Below are 16,783 nucleotides of genomic sequence, written 5' to 3'. Positions count from 1 at the left end.
ATAGACTCCATGACTTACTGTGTAATTAGATGAGCTAGTGAGATGGGAAGAAAAGATAGAAAGAACCAGAATATGTCCAAATCACCATTTTCCACTGCAACTGGGTCATTGTAACCCAGGACATTGTAACATTTTTTAAGAAACAAGGCCAAGGCAGGGGAAAAAAATAAAATAGCAGGTTAGCATGCAAGAAGTCAACATGCACAGTCACTTATTTATGTATTTATTTATTTTGGAAAGACTCAAGCAACAAGCCAGATGTATTTCTATGAGATTATTTTAAAGCCCATTTTTAGTAATTTCAGAGCAGTGGTTCACAGAGTGTGGTCCACAATATTCCTCCTGATGGTCACCAGCCTGGTCCCTTGTGGGTTTGATATTTCTCATGTGAATATGTGGTCCTTCTATTTCTGGAAACTATTAATGATGTACTTACTTTACATAATCAAAACCAGGCATCCCCTTTGTGGCATTCCAACCAAAGAAAGCCTCAACATTCCTCTTGTTAATTCCAAAGAGGGGGTCTAGGCATTGCAAACAGAATAGGAGTGGGGTAACTAAAGTGCTGTTGTTGTTTTGTTTTTGTTTTTAACTTGGTTGGAATAGTTTATTTTAAAGTAATACAAACACATTGATATGAGCTTTAACTTTGCTGATATTTACTTATTTCAAAAGGCAGAAAAGTGTGACATCAGTCTTATTTGAAATCTTCTATGAAACTCAAAGAGCAACATCGTTGTTCCCTTTATGCTCAGACTATTGGAGACTAAAATAAGCTCCATGTGCAGATACTCAAGGCTTTCTCATCAATGAAAGTCACAACACCGAGTCCCTCTCTGAAGCTTAACTTACTTTTAAGGACTTTGAAATGCAAGTCGTGAAGCAATCATCTTGGGAAGAGAGGGAAGCGAGTCTACCTATGATCCCACAATGGACAGTATGGAGACCCTGAGCTACCAGCATGTGTAGGCAGGGATTTGGCTTTTAGAGGACAGTGTTTCAAATGAAGCTTATGATCAGTCTTGCAATTAAAGCTGGCCAATGATTATGCAAAGACTTTTTTTTTTTATAACCACAGGCAGGATCCATGTTGGGCATCATAGACCATGCTGTTAAAGTTAATGCAGATGTTGGGCAGCAAAGCTTGCAGTTGTCCACCAACGTCTACCCTTTCTTCTTCTAATAATAATGCTAATAATACACTTTATAGCCTCCCTTGCAGGTCACTAGATTTCTTCAGATGAAGCTCGAGTCAAAGTGATAATGTCATTTCTTGGATTGGGCTTGGGATCCTGTTGGGTTGGGCCCACCTTCATGCTTTTTTACTAGTCAGACCAAATGAATATGACTCAGCTTGATGAGAACAATATTCTAGGGGATGGTGGAAGACACCTCTGAATTAACCTCTGATGGTGGCCCAGACCCTCACCTCTAATTAGCCCACTTACCTGAGATCTATTATGGAAGAGAGATGCACTCCTTTTTCCTTTTTTAAAGATTTATTTACTTATGCATACAAGAACTGGGGGTAAGCCAGAGGTGGGAGGGTGAGAGGATTCACCAGAGACAGAGTGGGGAGCAGAACAGGCAGATCGACTGAAATACACTGCTGAGGGGAGCAGTGGGCGAGTCAGGAGAGGTCTGCTGCACCATGTGGGTAGCTCCCTGGCCTGGGATCAAACTTGTGTTACAGTGGCTGGCAATAGCTTGATAGCACTGTGTTTTACCCCTGTGCCACCAGGGAGGCCCAAGAGAGATGAACTTCTATTTTCTATGAACAATATTATGTTTTGGTCTCCTTTAGGATGCAATTTCCTAGTATCTTAATACTCTTTCCAGTGGTAATATTCTAGTATACAGCAGAACTGGGTGTTACTATTATTATTTTTGGTGGCCTATGGGTATTTCTTTACTTTCTGAGTAGTGAAAAATGTAGAAAGTAGGTAACTTGGGAAGCCAATTTTAGTTACTGCAATTCTCTTTTCTATAACTAGAAAATTATATGCCCAAAATCAAGCGATATTTTTAAAGATAAAAGTCTAGAATGATGGAATTGGAAATGTGTATGAATGACAGTAAGTGGTTGGTATTGCTGGCATCTTAGAAGTCAGGAATAGTTCAGTGTGAACTTGACAAAGTAGGGAAATTGGCAGGAAAACCACAGGAAAGTAAAATAGGGCAAGGGCAAGATATGACAATCAGAAGCCAGAGAGAAAATGCAAAAATTAAGGAGGAAGGGCGTCCGCATAAGCACAACTACAACAGAAAGTCTGGAGTGATTGCCAAACTACGAGTGCATATCCATCAGCAAAGCAAGGCTGTTATTTAAAAGGCTAACGTAGTGATACAGTAACGATATGACACTCCATATCCAGGGAGGAATATTTCCTCTCTTTTGGCACTGGTGAAGACCTTAAAAAAGGATGATGTCTAGCTTTCTCAACACTTTAAGGGAAATGTAGCAAAACTGGAGAGAGTCCAGTAACCAATATCACAGTGATAACAGGGTAGGCAAATTGAACCTGAGAGAAAAGGTTAATAACTAGGATAGTTTAGGCTGAAGGAGCAAATAGGCTGAAAGGTGATGACTTAATATCTATTTAAATATAACAGTCATTACAGTGCACATGCGGATTGGCTATTCTACATGTATGTAAAAGAGAGAAGAAAGGTGGGGGTGGGGGGTACTTACATTGTCATGTTAGATCTGCATAAATTAGATCTGCATAAAAAAGAAACATTTTTGGAAGGAGAAAAATAGTTGTTTGACACAGAATCACACTATGTAGGGATTTGGTGCAATCATTTTTCTTTTATATAACTGAGACCTTAAGAACTGGGCATTTACTTGACATTAGAGCCAGGGAGCTGACAAAACTGAGCCAGCTGTGGAGTTAGGTCACTTTAACCTTCAGAGGGTTAAATGAAAAGAGCTTAATGGGTATATTTTATTGGTTGCTGCCACAAGGGGGAAAAAAAATGTTTCTATCCATTTTGCTCATTTCCACTTTCCGCCCTAATTTTGTATTTGTAATTTGGGTGGTAATGGCAACAGAGGAGAGTGATTGGGAATTGCTACTTTTCTCTCCTATGTGCCTGGGTGGGACATGAGTCTCTAATTTTGCCAAATGCTCACCAAAAATGAGGTGCTTTGTCCTTGGTTTAGGGCTGGTCAGGAACAGTGATCATCAAAATGTGATTCACTGACAACTTGGGTACAGCTGAGATATTTTTAGGAATTTGTAAGGTCAAATCAACATTTATATAAATACTAAGGTGTGGTTTGCTTTTTGCAGTGATAGTGTAAAAGCAATGGTATTTCAAACTGCTAGTGTGCTCACAGGAATTGAGGCACCGAACATAATAGTAGTCAGCATATTCTTTATTGGCAGGTTATCCACATAAATAACAAAATTAATTTCATGGGTCCTCCCCTCATGGCACAAGGGGTTAAGTCTCAGCACTATGAAGCTATCGGCAGCCACTGCAGCATGAGTTTGATGCCCAGCCAGGGAGCTGACCCACATGGCACAGCAGACCTCTCCTGCCTTGCCCGCCGCTCCCCTCAGCAATGTATTTCAGTTGATCTTCCTGTTCTGCCCCCCACTCTGTCTCTGGTGAATCCCCTCCCCCTGTGCTGCATGTCTGGCCTGTACCCCAGTTCTTATATTCATAAATAAATAAAATAAATCTTAAAAAAAACAACAAAAAGTTAATTTCACTAATAAATGTTGATACAGCCATAAGTACTATTAAATTTCATTAAACCCTATCCTTTACTATGGATTTTAAAAATATCTAGTGTCACAAAATGGGAAGTAAAAGGAAGTTCTGCTGCACCCGGAAGCAACATGATCATCTTAGATATAAGCAGTGTAAGACTGAATGGTGAGGTGAACTAGCTACATTTTTCATGAAACATCATTTTTACTTAAAAGCACATCAAACTTGGTGATTCATACTTGGGTATTTGGTTGATTTATTGAAATTAAGTACATAAACTTGTCATTTCAAGGAAAATATACAATATTTGTTAGCAATGGTAAGTTCTGCATTTTCAAGTCAAAAAGAAATTAGAATATAGGAAAATGTTTAATTTGGATAGCTTCCCAATACTTAAATGTTTTTCTCATGAGATGGGCAAATGTATTCACAGATGTTAATTTTTTATTGTATAAGCAAATATGCCAAAATTTTGGAAAATTTGCATTTTTGTATGAATTAATAATGTACAAACCACCAATGTATGATGTTACAAAATCATGCATGGGTAAAAGATCATTCAAAATGTAAGTTAGTCATATAGTACAGTATGAAGAGTTTATAATATAGTTTTATATTCCGTGTTGCAACTAACCTTGAGTAACTAACAGAAGTCAAGTCATGTGGAAGAGTATCCACTGTTATCTAGTAAAATACCCCTTCCTTTTCCATCCACAAATCTGCAAGGGGAAAGATTTATATATATATTTAAAAACAGCATATTTATTTCAAAGGATTTTATGCAAAATTATGTAATTTTTTGATGTTTTTGTTTAGGAAAAATGCTTTAATAAAATATGCTATTTTTATGATGTCATGTGTGTATTACAATACTTTTAAATAAACTAATTAATAATCACTTTAAATTTTTTTCAGTTTGATTCCCTGATATGAATGTTGATCTGTTTAGCTCCCATAAAAAAAGCTATTTGGACACTTGAATCATTTTTCAGTGTAAAGTTACCTGAGATCAAAATGATTGAGAGAAGCTAATTTAAACTTTAACTTTATGATTTATACTTCTCTAGGCTATGTAATTGAACTTTTATTCTCAAGTAGATTTTGTTGAGCTAGGTTCTTACTTTGTAATTTTATAGAGGTAAGAAGGGTTGTGTTAACAGGTTGGGTCATTCTTTTTCTCACACAGTCTTTCTGATATAGACACTGTTTGCCCCCTAGTTCCTGCCTGAGTAAGTATGTGACAAATACAAGGTAGTCATCTCACCAGGTATTACACAGATTCAGAATGGCTAGAAGGAAGAATAAACTCATTTATCAAATATGTTGCTTCTCCAAGATACCCACCTGACTGCAGGCACATGGGCTTCCCAGATATGCTACATTCCTGTGAGCACAATACCCCATCTGTAAGGTGATGCAGTGCTCTCAGTGCAATCTGCTTTACATCCATAAGCAAATTTAAAAATGGAGAGGTTCAAATTCCCTAAATATTCATAGGCCTTCTAGGTTATGTTAGGTGCTGCTTAAAAACCAGATAGGTTCCTTGTTTAATAGGTACCTTCGATTCCACATTCCTTCTCCTCTGTATGTGTACAAGTTGATTGAATGAATGTAAGACTGGTCATATGGTTAAGGATGACTTCGAAACATTTGGAAAACCGATTAGGACTTGAAACTTAGGTACACCATGTCCGATTTTAAAGTTTTTTAATAAAAATATTTTCCCAATTATTTTCCAAAATTTGATAATAAGGGTTATGATAGAAGAGGTTTCCCAGGAAACAGGCTCTGAGAGACTTGCATGCTGATGCTGTATTTATAGAAGTCAATACATATTAAGTGAAGGAGACAAGGTTGGGTAGGAGGAGAAGTTACAGAAAATGCCTGAGGCAATTCCATGGGAATGGCTGGAGTGAGGAGGTCCTTTTAAAATTGCCTTGAATTGAAGAAACAGACCAGGCTCCTGAATACTGAATCTATCAGTAAGCTTCCTTCTGGGGGTGGGGCTGTAAGTTTGTGTGAAAACCAAAATGTACTCATAATCGAGAGTCAGCAGCTAAAACTACTAATATCTGGGAGAATGACTGTCCCATTCCTAGAAGATCTGGTGACATACCTCATAATACAACAGCGGACATTCTGTATTCTTTCATTTTGCATTTTCTTATCATTTGAAATGGCCTAACAATGAAAACCTAAATACAAATTCCCTTAGAATGTTTTCCCACAACTGAAAGGTCAGTTGTCTTTTCTAACAATAAGGTGGGTAAGGAATATCATAAAATATATGGAAACAGCAGAGAAATTAGAAAAATAATCCCTAGAAAAGTATTTCCGAAATTAAAGTAAAGACAAATTTGAGGATGCTAAGGTGGGAAATCTTTATTTTTAAGATCAAATGTTAGCTTCCAAAATGTCTGCTGATATTATACATCATTAAGATTCCACAAACCAGTTTGACTATCCCACTTTTTAATATTTTCTCATGATCACTAAATAAGGGCTGTTGTCATGGTAAAGGAGCTTGGTAACCACAACACAAGAAACTAAGAAAGTTAGAAATGGAGGAGACTTTAAAGTTTTTTAAGTTGTTCCCTTACTTCACAAGTAAGAGGTCATAACAGCTATTTATTAAATGCAATTATTAAACAATTTCTCATTTCCAGTGTCACATTCCTTCTTTCTTTCTTTTTTCTTTTCCCCCTCCCACCCCCCAGTTCCCCTGTCGCATACTTTAAATTAGATATATACTTTCTTATCCTCACCACGCTTCTGGAAGGTGGTTGTTATGTTCACTTTACCAATGAAGAAACTGAAATTCATAGAATTCAGACTATATTCCCAGGTCACACAGTGAGTAAACAGTTAAGCTGGAATCAATACTCAAGTCTGTTCGATTTGACCCTGGGACCTGCACTGAAGTATTGAAGTAAGAACACTACTTAGAGAGGTAACCCCGAGGCTTTTTTTTTAAAAAAATCAGGAACTCTACTAATATCCCATCACTAAACGAAGAAAACTATCAGCAATTTGACATTTGACATCCAAAAGGTAGCTTTCTTGGGTCATTTCATGATTTTTAATTTTTTATATTTAATTTTTTTTTATTTTATATATTTTTACATCATTTTTTATTTTTGCACAATGTATGCATTTTCATCTTGGTTATATTCCCCATACAATTTCCACCCCCCTTATTTTGACCATTTCATGATTTTTATAAACATAGGCTATTATAAATTCAGATATAATTATAAGTATAAATGTTCCTTCTAACAATCTTATATTAAGTTTTCCCTAGAATATGAATAACACTGGTGCTCCATAGATTCTACTGGTTCTTTGGTTACCACATATTTGGGGGCATCATGGAGATAGCAATAGAAGAGGAAATTAGTGAATATTGCTAAAAAATGTTGCTATCTTTTATTTACCCCACTAAACCCATTGCTCAGATTACATAGTGTCATCTTTTCCACTTCTTTACTCATCTAAACTTGCCCCCATTGTTGTCTATACATATATTTTTGTCAAAGTATATTATATTACATATGAAAAAAGACAGGATAATCTATCACAGTTTGATGAATTTTCAGAATCTGATAGCATCCATGTACCAAGCACTTTGTACTCTTTTTAATCAGATGTCATATGTTAACAGTATTATTTTGTTTGAAAAGGCAGAAGTCATAACACTTGACTTAGCCTGACCCCCTCTCCTAATTCCTACCTGTGGGGAGAGGTAACTGAAGAGGAATCTTAACTTTTATAAGGAGAAAAACAAGGGGTTCCTTTTGAGAGGAGAAAGATAGGAAGAACGAAGAATGAAAAATTGGGACAGATTGAAGAAGACCTTGAATTCTCAGAAAACAAATGCATCATCAGTGAAAGATTAGAAATAAAGAGGGTTAGGAGAAAAAATGTATTAAGCTCTTTCGGTATCCCTGGAAAATGTCATTTGGGATAGAGTGAAAGTGTGAACAATATTGCAGAAATGGAAGCAATCGAACATGTCAACTATGAACCATAAGGTGCAGATGAGAGGAAGGAGGAAAACATGGAACTGAAGTTTGAATGCTGGGTGTCTGGAAAGATATGGATACCACTGGAATGGGATATAAACAGCAGAGGTAGATTTGGAGAATATTAAGGTAGTTCATTGTCAATAATATCAACTGCTTTACAAAGAAAAAAATGGGGAGGGCCAAGCAGCCATATATTGAATTTGTGACTCAAGCAGAAAGCTGATTGCAAGGAGTGAATATGTAGTAAGAAACTAGAAACAATAAGTGTAGACTACCCTCTTCTTTCAAGAAAAAATATCAAGAAAAGAATCAAAATAATCCAGAAAGTGCCCGGATCAAGAAAAAAGGTCTCAGTGAATGAGGGAGGAGAGAGGGTGCAAATGAAAGTCTCAGCTTGGGAAAGGAGAGTGCTCTCCTCTGCTAGCAGAAGGGAAAATGGAGTTTTTGGATGGAGAAAAGAGATAAAAGGAGGAATGAAGCATTAGCCTTGACTTTCTCTGGAACTGGGAGATCATATCACATAAGAAAGTTAGGGTGGGAAGAAATCTTAGAATTGACACTTTGGGGAATACAAATTGTTGTAAATCATTGATGAGAACAAGTGCCGTCAAGCAAGAGCGAGGGCCCAGCTGATTTCAGATGGCTCGGAACTGTAGTGGAACCAGCCAGCCTGGCTTTGTGACTTTCTTAGGCAATATTTGGCAGCCTGGGACTAGGAGCTGAAAAGGCAAATGATGGTATTTACCCATTCTTGGGGATTGGAACGGCAGCTCTGGGGCAAGAGAGTGTGAAAACCTAATAAAATGACTGACCCCAGTGTCAAGGCTGGTTAGGTAAGCAAATGAGGCCAGAAGAGGGATTGATGAACTGAGACAATAGTGAGCTATCAAGGGATGGGGAGGGGAGGGGTAATAATGGCACTGAGAAACATGTCACTAGAAGAAAGTAGAAGAGAGATGTCTAACGATTGCAGTTAGTGGTCAGAGTTTATTGTAATTTCGATTCAGATTCTATTTGAAGAGGAGCAAAAGAGACGAGTAAGATAATACTAAAGTTTGATGATTTGGGTGGGATTCACTTTAACCAAACTTTGTTGTTTGTTGAGTTTGTTTGTGTTAAAGGCATCTCTGTATGAACCTTTGCAAATACTATCACAAGCACCGTGAATGTGATGTCTGACAATTACTATCGACCACAAACTTACAAATTTGTAGACACATTTATACTTTCATACATAAGTCTATTTTCATGGATAAGAATTCCATTAATCTTCACAAGAAGCCAGTTATTTATATTATCTTGAATAATGAAATTGTAGGTCAAAGTAGTTTAGACATTTAATCAAGGTCACAAAGGGAGTAAATTGCAGAAAAGGAAACCCATTGCAAACCATCTGATTCAAAGGCCAGAGTTCCTTCAGTTTGGTTCCCTGAGTCATATAGTTATGTTACCTGCCTTTGGTTTATAATGATACAATAGTTCGTTAATGTTTGCGACCTGTGGGCATGTGCTGCTTTAGAGAGATGACTTAGTCCTAGTTCAAAAATGAATACCTAATTATACTTTCAAATTTTGAAAATAGAATCATCAATTTGTACTTGATAATGAAGCAGTATCATTTTTCAGACATGTTCACTTGAGTGCACAAACTTTCAATAATTATTTGAAAAACAGATAAATAAGGATTAAAGGAAGTAACATTCTTTAGAAGGTTATTAACTTGACTGATGTGAATATGGCATACCTGATATAGACGTGTCATGCTGTTTTCCCTCATTTGGGTCCAGGGGCAGGAGTGCATGCCAGGAAACAGGTTTGCATATCTCCACCTGTCAAGATTGTGACAGATTATAGAGGAGGGTGAAAATCTCCATCTATATTGTGCTGGGAGATTTTGCTTCCTTTTTGGCCGGTCTAACTGGGCTGCTGTCTAAAAAATAGAAGGTAGATTTGGAAATGGTCATGAACGCGATAGACTGATGATGAGTGGCATTTTGTCCTTGTGTTCTGAGTTTCAAATCTTAAGGGTTTTAAGACTTCTGTCAGTCTTTTTTTTTAAGCTATGTTTGACTGGGTTTATGTGCTTGTAACTATAAAGCTGGAGAAGTCTGCTGTCCTAGCTTAGGCACAAATGATTGCCAGATGTCACAATTATGGTATGTGATACTTATCAGTGACCACTTAAAAGAAAGTCACTTATGACAGACAACATTCCAGATGTCATCATAGTTTGAGCAAACAGAAAGATTCCAAGAGTAAGAAGCAGAAAATGGAGGAAAATGAGTAAAATTTCCCAGGTCATGGTGGGATCTGATAAACTATCCCTAGTAACCAGGCTATTCATGTTAACTCTCTCCTTTGCCTCTTAACATTCTCCTACCTAATTAATTTTTTTCTCCCTGCTAGATAGTGAAAAAAGTTTTTACACTGAATATTTAACATTGCTTTTTAGTTTGCATTGTCAATATTGTATGTCATTACAAGAAAATGTTAAATTTTCAGAGGGACATCTTCAGGTTCTTAAGATTGTGCTCTTGGTGATGACTCCTTCTAGTACTTAGAACATATAATAAAGGGAAATGACCTTGAGAGGAGAACATGAATGAAATGTGATGGAAAATCCAAAGAAACATGAATGTGAGGCAGGAGATTGGGAAGAAATTATTTGTAAAGAGTTAGTGGTATGGTATGTAATTATCCAATCAAAGTAGTAACTTGTCAGATGTTGTTTGATATGTTTTGTGGAAAATTAACTATCATTTATTCATCAGGAGTGTGGGAAACTTTATATAAAGAGACACTTGCCATGGTATATTCACACTCATGGAAGCAGAGTTGTAAATTTGCTGTTCAGTAAAGTTTCAATTTCTTCTCTTGAATTAACTTTTATATCACATTGAACTCTTTGTGCTTGCCTGGTTGACAAAATCTGGAGTGGGCAAATTATCCCATTGAATTGAAACACATAATTAAAAAGTACATCAAGCTTAAATGGGAATTGGTGTTACTTCTCTGGGTTTCCCTTACTGATAGAAAGCATAGGTCTTGTTAATCTTTGCTCTTTCAACATAAAAGCACAATTACTTCCTTATTCCAATTGTCCTCCCTCAACCCACATGACAATGTTAATGGAGCAACTTCTTAGGAGCCAAGATGCAGCAACTTTGACATTAACAGTTAGGTCCATTCAGAGAATCTGTCTTGATTAAACAACCAGAATTGCCATGAATTAAATGTATTGTATGATCTCATAACAGTCTGAGCAGTCCTCAAAATTTATGTATTTTATAATTTCTAGGTTCATCTGCTTCATACGAAAAATTAGGGATTTTTGTCTGATGACATACAACCTCCTTGAAAGTACTAAAATGTCTGAGAGTCTTAGAAAATAGGTCATTTTATAAAAGCTACTTTAAACCACATGTAGCTTTATAGTTTTTTTTCTTTCTCTAAACAAGAGAATAATGAGTTCAGATTTGCATTTTTGCAACATGATAATTTCAGCCAACCATCAAATTGTTTTTGACTATTTGATCATGTCATGATGGATACCAAACAATGGAATCTTTTTAATACCACTTTTCTTATGGATTTTTTAAAAAAACCTATAATTTATTTTAGATATATCATATTTAGAAATACCAAAAACTATAAGAAAAAAGAAATATTAGGAAAATAATGGCACATATCATAGTAGGTTTCCAATAAGTTTCCTTTTATGTTCAAAACTAAAGAAAGCAATTTTTAAAAGTAAATTTAGAGAAAGTAAATAAATTAAGCAATACACTTGTATATGTGTATAACATAATAATAAAGCAAAATTCATATATAAGTAACCATAGGTTCCTATATGCTTAATGGCATGTAAAAGGAGATAGTTAAATGACACCAAAATTGTGTTCTCTTTTTTGGCATTGCTACAGGGAATTTGTCTTTCATTAAAAAATTCTAGCGCCCACAATCATGGTAAGCATTGTCCTGAAAGGGGTGAACATCAATAGAAAAGGATAATACTTTCTCAGAATTTCTGAGAAGTGCTCTGTTAATTTAGAAATTCATTTATCAACATCATGATTAAAAAGCACTTGAATGATATTCAATTCATTACTTAAATACGGGTATTTTAACTGGACATTATTGATAATTTTATTAATTCTTAAATATTAATTAGTGAGTAAAATTGAGAATTTTAAAACTGAATTTTAAAATGTTTTGTATTGCTGGTGATTTTCCATTGATTAACTTATTTAACTTTATAATTGTGTGTTTTAAAATGTATAGCTACTCGTATATACAATATTTTCTACCTCTATCTCATGTTAAGACTTATTTTATTTTCAGGGCCTCCCCTGGTGGCGCAGTGGTTGAGTGCTGGGCTGCGAAGCTGCCCACAGCCTCTGCAGTGCCTGTTCGATCCCCGGCCCCCGACGAGGTCCACATAATACGACAGACCTCTCCTGCCAAGCCCGATGTTCTCCTCAGCAGTGTATTTCGTCAGTCTGTCTGTTCTGCTCCCTGCTCTAACTCTGGTGAATTCTCTCACCCTCCCGCACTTCTGACTGTACCCAGTGCTTGAATGAATGAATGAATGAATAAATAAAAGACATTTTATTTTCAAAGACTCAAATGAGGATTTGTTTTTTTCAAAGAAAGTGGTTAAATTATAAATACAATTAAATTTCCAAAAAGTTTTTAGCCTAAAGGCTGTCAGATATGTGTACTTTTTCTGATAAAGTGTATCTACGTGCATTATACACACATATGACTTACCTTTATTTTTACAGTGTGTTGTGCCAGAAAGGCACAGAGCAGGATCTCTATGATAGGAACAGATGGGTAAAGGAGGGTCCTGGAGACCTCGGTGGCTTTTTCAGGCCTTTATGGAGCTTTTACCAGGTACATGGCAGGCAGGGTTATGGGGGGGCTGGGAGGCTGGCAGGCAGTCTCTCATCGCCTCTGTTTCTCTGCTGGTTCTTCTCTCCTTCTGTTGCTCTCTTCTCCTTGTTCCATTCCTGTGACACTGCCCTTAAAAGCTTAGTCTCAGCCCAGGTGTGTGCACTTACACATGCCCACGCTCTACTCCAGGTGTCCGCCATCAGGCTTGCATTCAGGTCTGCAGGGATCCACCATCAATGCCAAATGGAAGTAGGGCAGAAAAGCCTGATGGTTTTTCACTTACCCTACATAGCACTATATATGTAAAAATATATGCCTATATATACAAACATACACAGACACACTGAACTTCACTTACAGAACTCATTTCATCTATTGTCAAATGCTAAAATATACTAGAAAATATAAGATATTCATTGTAGGGTAAAGAAAATGTCAGGCTTTTCTGCCCTCCTGCCATCAGGATAGATGATGTTTCCTTGAGGTCCTGAATGCATGCCTGATGGCGGGCACCTGGAGTAGGGTGTGGGCAGATGTAGATAGGATTCACCTGGGCTAAGACTGTTTTTTTTAAGGGCGGCATCATGGGGACGCCAGCAGAAGCTGAGAAAGAAGCAGGAGAAGCCGAAGAGAAGCCAAGAGAGAAGCAAAGAAGCAGAAGCAGAGAACGCCAGAGAGCCCAGAGAGAGCGCGGATTTGCTGGGGGCTGGGAGGCCTGCCAGCCTCCCGGCCCCCCAGCACCCCTGCCTGCCGTGTACCTGGTAATCCCAATAAAAGCCTGCAAAACCACTGAGGACTCCGATTTCTCCTTTACCTGGTCTGCATGGGATCAGAAAACCTGCACTGTGTCCATTTCTGCCCCTTATATTCATGAATATAAATTATTTTAATTATAAATATTATATTACTGAAATATAAAATGTCAAAGATAAATCTACATGTGATTCATATATATTGCTTTATAATCAGATCCATAATCCAGAATTAAATAACACTTAATCATTTACAACACAACTTTAAAAATGTTAGTTTTCAAATATTTTGCTTTAATGCATTTACAGTCTGAAACTGAGTGACATTTCAACACAGCTCATTACATTAGCAATATAAACTAGTTAGTCTCATTAGTTTCAATTTAGTGATTATGGTGTTGCTTCAGCTGGCAACGAAATCCTAATGGTCAAGGCATCGATGTCATCCTTCTTATTCATTAAAATGAAAGTTTCCAAAAAGACATTAAAGAATGATTTGCCCTTTGGTGTGGAGTCTTAAAACTGTACATAAGATAGTTGATGATTTTTACTTGGCAATATGTCATTTTTGTATGGTTGCCAACCACTGTGAACATTTACTACCACATGACCATGTAATGGTAGATTGGTAGATTGGATATCTATATATAATATGAAAAGTTCTAAACATGGGGACATTTTCTGAAAATTTGACTTACTTCAATTTCATATTATTTTATGTTCAGATTATGGTGCCTGGTTTCTGCGTGAGATGATTTCCAAGTTTCTAAATGAAAGCAGCTAAGAAACAAAATATTTGCACCTTTCTAGCTTGTGCTTCCTGTATAGAGAGATACAATACAGATGCTAAGTCACTGCTCTGAAAAAGCTTCCACAAATCTATAATAAAATAATTAAATTAGTGAGCTGTGTTTAGATCAGAGACCCTTGGTTGCCAACTCCTAAGAACTAGGGGAATTCAGAACCACAGAAGGATCATTTGGACTCCATTTGGCAGAGACGTCAGAAACTCACTGCTCTTGGGAACATCCTTTTCCAATAACATTTATAGCTCTAGATGGAAGCGAAAAGCACCATATGTTAAGAGTTTCCTGCAAAGCTTCCTGGTAAGAGAGGAAATAAATTCAACTTGTCACATCTGCTCGTGGGCCAGTCAAGTAGGATTTTATCACAGCCTTAAGTGGTTTACAAAACTGTCCTGTTATCGACTGAAGGGGCTTTACATTTCAGGTTTTTTCATACCGATGTTCATATTCTAAATCATTAAACTATTTTTCTTCTTTTGACTTTAGCAGCATGCATCATCCTTTGGTTGCAAGCAAGGAGAATTATTCAAAGCAATTCAACTAAGAATCACTTTCCCATAGCATAGTCTCCATAGTCCTCCATGGCTTAACTGCTGGAATGCCTTTGGGTCTCAATTCTACCTCAGTTCCAACCCATGGGTCCTTAGATTTTGCATAATTTAAGATGGGAACTGCATTTAATCAGGCTAAATTGATTACCCACTATTCTGAAAAGTCCCGACTGGCTTAAACCATGGCAAGGCCCATAGGGTCAGAAATGATTTTTCTGCCAGAGGTATAGGTAATCACAGGAAAGGTGTTAAACCTTGCATTCTGAGCTACCATTTTCCCTCAAAAGTGATCCATCTTTTTACACTCATGACTAAAAAAAAATGTTAGAGTCACAATGGGCATTTCAGTTTTCTATTATAAGCAAAATCCTTTTTAGTTTGCAAATCTACTGAAGATATAACACCATATGTAAGCATCATCTTTTCCTAATTAAGCATAAGTTAAATTGATAGCACTTGTTCCAAACTATGAGCTCTCAATTTACCAATCTGCAGTTTTGCATTCATATCTTTTTATAAGGAATGATCAAACTTACTAATTTTCCATGTTTTAAAAACTAAAGATGCTTTAGGTTAAAGAAAAAATTCCAGTCTTTACATATGTCTGGTTATATAAGCAATCATATTGTAAATAAATGTAAAAGAATTTCAGAGTGCCTTATGATGAAATTTCCAGCATTTGTTTATGTATTGTTTACAGATATCATTACTATAGGTAAATTACAAAAAGCATATAAATTATTAAAACAGAGTGAATAAAAGCAATGTAGAACAATAGATGACAGAAGAGAAAGAAATAACACCCCAGCTTTATACATTAATGAAAGTAGTCTATGGATTATGCTAAGTTTCCTAGTAACCAAAACAAAACAGTTAAATGTCACAGTTCTTTCTGTAAGAGAAATAATAGTCAAGAAGAAAATCTTTATCACAATGAGGGTGCCAATTTCTCCTGAGGATCTTTATAGAATGTTGGTGATTGAGTCAATTATATCTCAATACCCTCCTCCCTAAAAGCATAAAGGCATTAGCATGTTTCATCCTGTAACATCACTGAAGTGAGCAACCTTGAGCACTAAAGTACAACTTAATACAAAATAATTAAACCAGTGTTGCTGCATTGCACAGTTCTGGGGGCACCGTTCACACAAGAGTAGTATTGAAACCAAAAGCAAAAGCATCTACTGTTATTGACACAGAATTATGACACTGATTTCATCAATATGGCGATAATCAATAAAGAAAATCTGTGATAGACCTTTACCACACAGCTATGAAACTTTCTATTATCAGTGTTACTTACAAACATTATATATATATATTAAAAAAAAAACTCTGACACATTAGTAATTGCATACCTGTGCTTATCATTTTCCTTTAGGTAAACCCTTCTACATCTATTCTCTCATTCATTATTTTGTAATAGAATCTACAAACTGTATTTCCTGATCTTTCATACACCCAGGTTTGAGCTTTCTGATCATTATAATGGGTGTAGAAGTGGTATGTGTTACTTTTTTTTATTGGCTCTTTAAATATATTTGCTATCAACTTTCTCTTTCTCTCTCTCCTTGCTGACTGGGATATGGTGATGATGGAATAGACTTTGGAAGCCACCTGTTGAGGATGACAGAATGTCTCACCAACCCCACATTGCTTATCACTGACTGTTATGTGACAGAGAAATATATTTCGATCTTTTTTAGCCTGTCTTATGCATATTTTTAAAAATTAAACATCATATTCTAAAACATCATCCATGTCATCATCATAGTGTTTATATTCCCATCACTTTGGATTAAATCATTAAATAGAAGAAAATAGGCAAAGGAATGGAGGGAGAGAAGGAGGGAGAGAGGAAGGAAGTAGGTAGGGGAAAGGGTGTTAGTTCTATTTTAATAGACAGATGATCACAGAATCACTCACTCAGTACTTCCATGAGTCTGTTCCACCAATAGCAATTTTAGAATATCAAGCAGAACACTGAATTTGGTGCAGACCGTATCTGCATTCACGTCTTGATTCCTACA

This window comes from Talpa occidentalis, unplaced genomic scaffold, assembly GCF_014898055.3.
Source record: "Talpa occidentalis isolate TD23 unplaced genomic scaffold, MPIMG_talOcc4v2.1 talOcc4.9, whole genome shotgun sequence".
NCBI classification, from domain to species: Eukaryota; Metazoa; Chordata; class Mammalia; order Eulipotyphla; family Talpidae; genus Talpa; species Talpa occidentalis.
The sequence above is the reverse complement of the archived record's forward strand: the minus strand, read 5'-3'. Positions refer to the sequence as shown.